The following is a 7,953-nucleotide window of genomic DNA, read 5'->3' as shown; positions in this document are numbered from 1 at the left end:
TTCTCACAACAGTCATCCAAAGACTGTTATCTCCTCTTTACCATTGAGGACACTGAAGAAACTTATGACTCTAAAATTGTTGTGATATACAAGAAAAAAGAATACTATCAACAAACAGAAACACTTGAAGAGCTTGCATCCCCAAATATTGTGCTATTTCTGAGGAAAAAATATGCATTAAGGATCATATTCAAAATCCTGTGAAAACTATATGCTCAAAGATGTTCACATCAAAATTAACTTAATTAACCCCCCAAAAAGGGGGAACTCATGATTCCTCATCAATAGAACATTTAAGTAAATAGTAAATTCTCCTGAGGGCATTTTATGCAGCCAGTTGAAAATGAGTGTGAATATAATAAAATGCAACATTACAGTGGCAGTGGTACATTAACAAATAGAAACCATATGAGCTATATGTGCACTATAATTTCATCGATATAAAATATCCCTTGCTGCTTGCAGGTGGTTAGAGTGCTGTGATGATAGAGTGGCAGTTCACTTTTTTTTACATGATCATATTAATTTTATAAAGAAAATAATTTTCTTATATAACTATCCCAGCCCAAATTGTGCCAAGAGCAACTCTGTATTAAGTGACTTAACTGTATTAAAATCATTCTGTTTAGCATTCCCTGAGGATACAATTTAGAAAAAAGTTTATCTTTTATTACCAAAAATCAGATGTGTCTACAAAATGAATTTGGAGTCATTAGTGAATTCTATCAAACATCTGAAAAAGAAACAGTATCAATTCTACATAACTCTTCCTGACAATTGAGGAGAAATACTTTTCAATTTTTTCTATGAGGCCAGGTTTACCCTAATACTAAAACCAGACAAAAACATATAAGAAAGGAAAAATGCAAACTAATATGTTTCATAATGTAGATGCAAAAATTATAAACACATTTTTACCAAAACAGATTGAGAGTTGGTATATATTCAAAGAATTTAAATTAGAGCTGGAAAAGCAAAAGACAAGTGGAATTTTCTGGCTCTCAATGAAGTCAGTAAGACAATTTCAATGACTGAAACAAAAGAGATTACAGGGAGGACACCTCCAGGAATCTGAGATTTATTCTAGTTTCATATTTCTCAGTGCAGGAATAAACCAGGAACATTTTCTTTGCCCAAGAAAGCTAAGAGGGATCACTGATAAATCTCAGGGGACCTTACTGTGAGGTCATATTGTGTTCTGAATAATACCAAGATTGATGAGGTACACCTGGCCTAAGTAAAGTAGCCTTCAACATATGGTCAGACAAGTCTCCACGTAGCACTACTCCAGCTCAAACTTTATATATGTAAGGTGAGCACTGGAGAGGACATTGAACTTCTAAGAAGATGATGAGACCCTTGCTCATTCTCAACAGTGACCACTGGTGAAAATTTCTTGGGATTAGGAAGTTTTTATCTACCTAATTTCTGATCAAGCTGCCTGTGACATATATCATAATTACACCAGGATATCTTTGGAATCCTTCAGGTAAATAATCCTTGTGTGAATAATCCAAGGGGTGTTGTGACTGATTTTCCATTAATGCAAGCCCACATATCTCAACCTAGGGCAGTATTGCTGATTATCCTGACTGAAGCATCAATTTAAACACACCACCTACTGATCAATGCCCAAGGGGGCCATCTTATTCTCCAGGTTTCTAGGCTGTACCTCACCTGCAACCCTTTAAAATTTTTTTTTTAAGTTTTCAATGAATCTTTATTTTATTTATTTATATGTGGTGCTGAGAACTGAACAAGGTGCCTCACACATCTAGCCAAGTGTTCTAACAGAGCTAAAACCCCAGCCCGATACCTCACCCCCTTTTAAGGCCATTAGATGGCTAAGTTGTATTTTGGAAAACAGTGTACTTCCTCTTCATTTCTCTATCAGAATATAAAAATGGGAAGCAGCCCCACCCCAACCCATTCCCATTGAGGAAGGGGTATTAAAATTAGAAGCAATACAGTTAAGTCCATAAAGTGTTACAAAGGAGGTTAGAGTCAATTTGAACCTTGGTCAAGTATACATGCTTAACACAGAGAAAAGTCCTAAGCCTGGGCTCATTAACTGCACTTCTAACTCAAGTAATTAACTCTTCTCACAGATACATACCAAAGCTCGGATAAAATAAGGGTAATGACATGATTGTTAACCACTCCCACAACTGGAAAAATAAACTCCAAGTTTGTGATCTCTTAATAAAAGTGAGGCATTTCATAACCTAGTATAAAAATAGATTTTGTAGCTAACAGCTAAGATTGTAATGAAATGTGAGGAGGTATTGAAAAGTGCTTGTTCCACACTGACATACCTGGCAGGTCTTGGCAAGGCCCATCTCATCTCCCAGGATGCAGCCATTCTGACAAAGGAAGTATTTGGCCAGCCAGTTGACTCCCTCCAGTTGATAAGATCATAGATGAATTTCTAGAAATAAAAAAATACAGCAAAACCAGAGAGTAGACATATATGTGGGCTAAGCTCTAAGATTTTGAATGAAGGACATGGCTTACATTCCCTTAATCTCAAACTTTACTGCCCATATAATTTACTGGGAAGTTTTATGCATAAAATAGCTGATTTCCAAATTACTTTATGTGCAGACTTGGGTCATCACCAATCAAAGCCCTAAAATTGTCAGTGTTATATAGTCAGTGTTAATTGATAGATGAGAAACTCAGCTTGGGATTTGTTCTGTAATACCCAGCTCATGCCATTTTCCTTTCTTGGAAATGAAGTGCTCCCAGTAATGATGCAACTTAACAAACAACACATGGATTGTTTACATGATAGCTTAATGGCACCCACTTTTATTTGCCATTTGTGCTGTGTTGTTACTAAAGAAAAGGGGAATAGTAAAACACCATGACCCTGAATGTTCCCTTTCTGTTCCCAAAACCGTACCAAAATTAAGGGAAGAATTAGAGCAAGCCTGATCTGGAAAGTCCAGATACATATTATCTTAAAGGACACTGGATTTCCCTCATGCACACTGAAAACTAAGGCAAGTTAGTGTTATGTGTAAAAAGCTAGTTTCTTGCATGTACACTGGGTCAGTTTCTCCTTGGAATGCTGGTCACACAAGCAAACTAATGCTGATTTCACTGATTCTTCAGTCTAATACTTCAACCCCCCTGAATGGGGATGAACAAAGAACTGAGGACATTGGAGAAAGGATACATGTCACTCATTTGGCCAGTGCCACTAGGCAAAACACCACAAGAATGAAAGGTACTGCTTGGAGAAGCATCATAAGGGACACAGATGCTTTCAGTCACTCTGTTGCCATGGAACTCTTCCTGGAGCTGCAATTGATCTGCTATAAGCTTTCCCCAATGAATCATGTCTCCCATGCCATCCTCAAGCACCTTCTCTGGCCTTTCCACAACCTAGCACAACTGGGCTGTGGAGTGACACATGCTAAAGGACAAAATGAAAATAGGACTATATGCTTCAACAGAGAAGCAGAGATAAGAATGAAAATGTATAAGCATCTATCTATCTATCTATAAATAGTGCAAAAGTAAAAAGTTGGAGTGGTAGATAAAGAGTGGTCTTCAAATAGTTCATGTGTAGACCCTAAAATCAGTGAGTATGTTACTTTATTTGGCAAAAAAGACTCCACAGACAAAACTAACATTCAGGATCTTGAGATGGGAAGATTGTACTGAATTATCCTGGACTACCCAATCTAATCACATACATTTTAGTAAAGGGGAAACTTTACCAGTTGTGATTAGAAGGAGGTGACTATAGTGAAGTAGAGTAGGTACCCCCACCGAAAAGACCCTTGCCATAATTAAGCTTCTCCTCTTATCAGATCAGCAGGATGTCTTGGTGTTTGAAGCTTCCTGTTTCTTGTAAATGCCAGGTTTGCACACAAAAGATGTGAGAGTTAGTCTGAAAGTTTATTGTACAAAAAGATATTATCTGTTTTCTTGATAAAAACTTATGAAACCTGGTCTAGGGGATGGACCAGAAAGCAATAGTCATGTAAAACCTCCAAGTCCCTCCTCCCACTGGATATAAAGTTCAAAAATTTTCTGAAATCTTTGTTCAGAGGAAGAATTCTTAGGCAAGAGCCACCCTGGACCCTGCAGTCAATCAACCTGCTTCCTGAAAACTCCTCAGGTGTCCCGTCTCTCCTGTCCTACATCAACAAAAGGATCCAACATATACATGTTGCAGGATCTAAAAAACAAAGACAGAGGTCCTGGCATGTTTTTCACAATTACCTTTTTTGTTTAGTTTTTTGGAAGAGTGGCCACACCTGATCTGTTGGATCTCCAGATTTAGGCCTCTGTCTTAGGACTCCAGTAACAGAAATGGTCTGGCTCTTGACTATATCCAGTAAATGTCTGGGCTATAATATTCTAAATAGTTTTGTAAGATATTACCATTGGAGAAACTGAGTTAGGGTACATGGGTTCTCTATTATGTTTTTATACAGGATGTGAATCTGTAATTACCATAAAAGACATTTAATTAAACTATGAAACTATATCCATAGAGATCAGTATTTAATACTTGAAACAACTGCAAAAAAATAATATTCAAGAAAGTTAGACAGAAAAGAATTTAATATAGAGAATTAGGTCACCATAAAATTGTTGGAAGGGCTAGAAGAGTAGCCTCCAGGTTTAGCTTCCTGGTACAACTACTGAATAACTACCGTAGAACTGGCTCATTAACCATCAACCTCCATGACCAGGAATCAAGGAAACAACCTGAAAGCACTGGCACAAACAAAATTTAGGTTATTTCCCCAAATGTTTTATAAAGAACACAAACTACTCCTGGAATTAGGAAAACAAAAAATTTTAACTCACAAATATTAATTTCCCAAAATATTAATTTATTTTGGCAAATAGGAATTACAAGTTACAATATTCAATAATTATGCCTTGGGCTACTTCTACTTTGTTTCTTTCCCTACATTATCAGTTTATAAACACCAGTGGATAAATACCCCCACTAATTTTCCTGTATACTTCTTTTACTCATACTATCTCATCCTCTTCATCTTCAAACCTCCCGTCTACTCAATTTCATTAACTCATCCACATGTAGGTTTCTCTGTAGCTGGATATCAAAGTGCACACTGTTGATAGGCAAGCAATTAACTATTTACACTTTAGTCGAGATATGCTGAACACACAAAGGCCAGTCCACAAAAATTTATACTTAGATTGGATAAACACTCTGCCAGACCTCCTACTGTTCAAACATGCACCCTCTCCATACATCTGCATCCATCACTGTTCTAAGCAGAACACAGAACTGCATCTTTTGTTTCCTTCGGAGAACAACAAAACCTCACACTCCCGTGGTATTTAGTGCATAACTATGAGCTGAATGAACGCTTGATTTCATACTTTGAAAAACATTTTTCACTAATCTAGAAACTCGGTGGACACGGACCATCTCGGCTTTGTTGTTTCCTGCACCCAACACCCAATAGCATGTTCTCACTAGCATTTCAATAAAATGATGAGTAAATGGTTATATTATTATTGAGCACAATTCTGTCACTCCACTAAGGCACCACCACATTCCAGGTCTGATAAATAAGGACAAGGAGGTTGGGAGAGGCAGGGTGGAAGGTGGGCACTGTGGGTCGTTCCCCGCACTCTCCAGGCTTAGAAGACTAACAGGAGGGCAGGTGGACCTCAAATCGACAACACGTGTGGTAAGGAGCCTACAAACTTTTGCTTGTTTGCATTTGTCAAAATACAGCTTTGAGGGTGATTAACCAGTGGCAAATCATCAACTGCACCTGCACAGTCAATGGAGAAGAAATCAAAAGTGGGACATGTGTTTTCAGGAGTTTTACCTAAGCAACCGCACAGGCCAGGCCTCCAAACCACCAGAACCTGAAGGGTAATCACACAGCCTGGGGTGCCTGGACACAGTCTCTGCTCTGAGACCTATGCTTCCCGCCCACCTTTGCAAGTTTCCCCTCCCACCGGCCTGGCGACCTGGATGGGGCCTAGGCCCAGCTCCACCCTCCGTGCAAGCAGCTCAGCCTTGGCATCTTCCGCACCCACCCACCGCGGGCAGACCAAAGACCCTGGGCCAGCGGGAAAGCTGCTCTCACGACCCGGCCAGCAAAAGGCCTATGCCAGGAGTTGGCGGGTGTGAGAAGTCGTTCACCTGGAGCCCACTTACCTGTCAGGCCGCACTGGCGAAAGTCCTGCTCTACCACGTCTGTACCGCCTCGGGTCTGCCCTTCACCTGTTGAGCTAGTAAGAAGCACTGAAGTCGCCCTCCATTTGGACACGAGACTCTGCCCACGGGCCCTGTGCCCTTGGCATTTCAACTGTGCCAGGAAGGACCTGGCGGGCACCGCAGACGTCAGGGGATGCATGCTGTGGACGTCTTGGAGTTGGAGCTGCAAGTCAGCCTCATGGTTCATCTGGGAATTCCTGGGTAGAGTGCTGGAATGTTCTGGTAGGTTCTCAGAAGCGGGTTCAATTCTGTTGACTCTAGTGATAAATTGGTTTAGACTCTGAAATCCCCTGACCTGTACCCTGTAGCTGTAGGCCAGGTGAAATCCTATGAATGTAGTGAATTGAAATCACCAAAGATGTTATGCCACCAAGGATGTTTCAAGGAAACCATTGGGAGTAGATTAACCAATGTGTTAACTTATGGGTGACTCAACCTCAGTTTTGAGTGGTTTTATGATGGAGCATACAACTAATACAAATATTATTATAATAACAAAATAATTGCATTTATTTTTGTAGTTCTAGTTGCTACCCTAAGGAGTTTTCACATATTTTCTCATTTAACACTCACAAAAACCTATAAATAGGTCCAATTTATTATGACTTTGAATGGTAATTGGCAAAACAGGGAACACAAACTGTATTATTTTCTTGTTTTATTGTTTGTTCTATTTAGTTATACATGACAGCAGAATGCATTTTGATTCATTGTACCAAATGGAGTACAACTTTTCATTGCTCACATTCTATACCATTTAGATTCACACCATTCATGTAATCATACATGTACATTGGGTAATGATTTGTCTCATTGCATTATCTTTCCTTCCTCCTGCCCCCTCCATTTTCTCATTTCCATCTACACAATCCAAAGTTCCTCCATTTTCCTAAACCCCCCACACACATGTATCAGCATCCACTTATCAGAGAAAACATTTGGCCTTTGGCTTTTTGGTCTTGACTTATCTCATTTAGCCTTATATTCTCCAACTCCATCCATTTACCTACAAATGCATAATTTTATTCATCTTTTATGACTGAATAATATTCCATTGTGAATATATACCACAATTTCTTTATTCATTTATCTATTGAAGGGCATCTAGGTTGGTTCCACAATCTAGCTATTGTGAATTGAACTGCTATAAACATTGTCATGGCTGTGTCACTGTAGTATGCTGATTTTATAACTTTTGGTATAAGCCAAGGAGTGGGATAGCTGGGTCAAATGGTGGTTCCATTCCAAGTTTTTGAAGGAATCTCTATACTGCTTTCCATAGTGGCCACACCAATTTTCAAACCCACCAGCAATGTATGAATGTACCTTTTCCCCAACATTCTCACCAACATATGTTGTTTCTTGTATTCTTGATAATTGCCATTCAGATAGGAGTGAGATGAATCTTTAAGTAGTTTTGATTTGCATTTCTCTAATTGCTAGAGATTTTGAACATTTTTCATGTATTTGTTGATCAATTGTATATCTTCTGTGAAGTGTCTGCTCAGTTTCTTAGCATATTTATTGATTGGGTTAATTTTTTTTTGATGTTAAGTTTTTTGAGTTCTTTATAAATTCTGGAGATTAGTGATCTATCTGAAGCGTGTATGGTAAAGATTTTCTGTAGACTCTCTCTTCACATTATTGATTGTTTACTTTGCTGAGAAAAAGCTTTTTAGTTTGAATTCATCCCACTTACTGATTCTTGTTTTAATTCTTGTACT

The sequence above is a fragment of the Sciurus vulgaris genome (assembly GCF_902686455.1).
Source record: "Sciurus vulgaris genome assembly, contig: HiC_scaffold_427_arrow_ctg1, whole genome shotgun sequence".
NCBI classification, from domain to species: domain Eukaryota; kingdom Metazoa; phylum Chordata; class Mammalia; order Rodentia; family Sciuridae; genus Sciurus; species Sciurus vulgaris.
The sequence above is the reverse complement of the archived record's forward strand: the minus strand, read 5'-3'. Positions refer to the sequence as shown.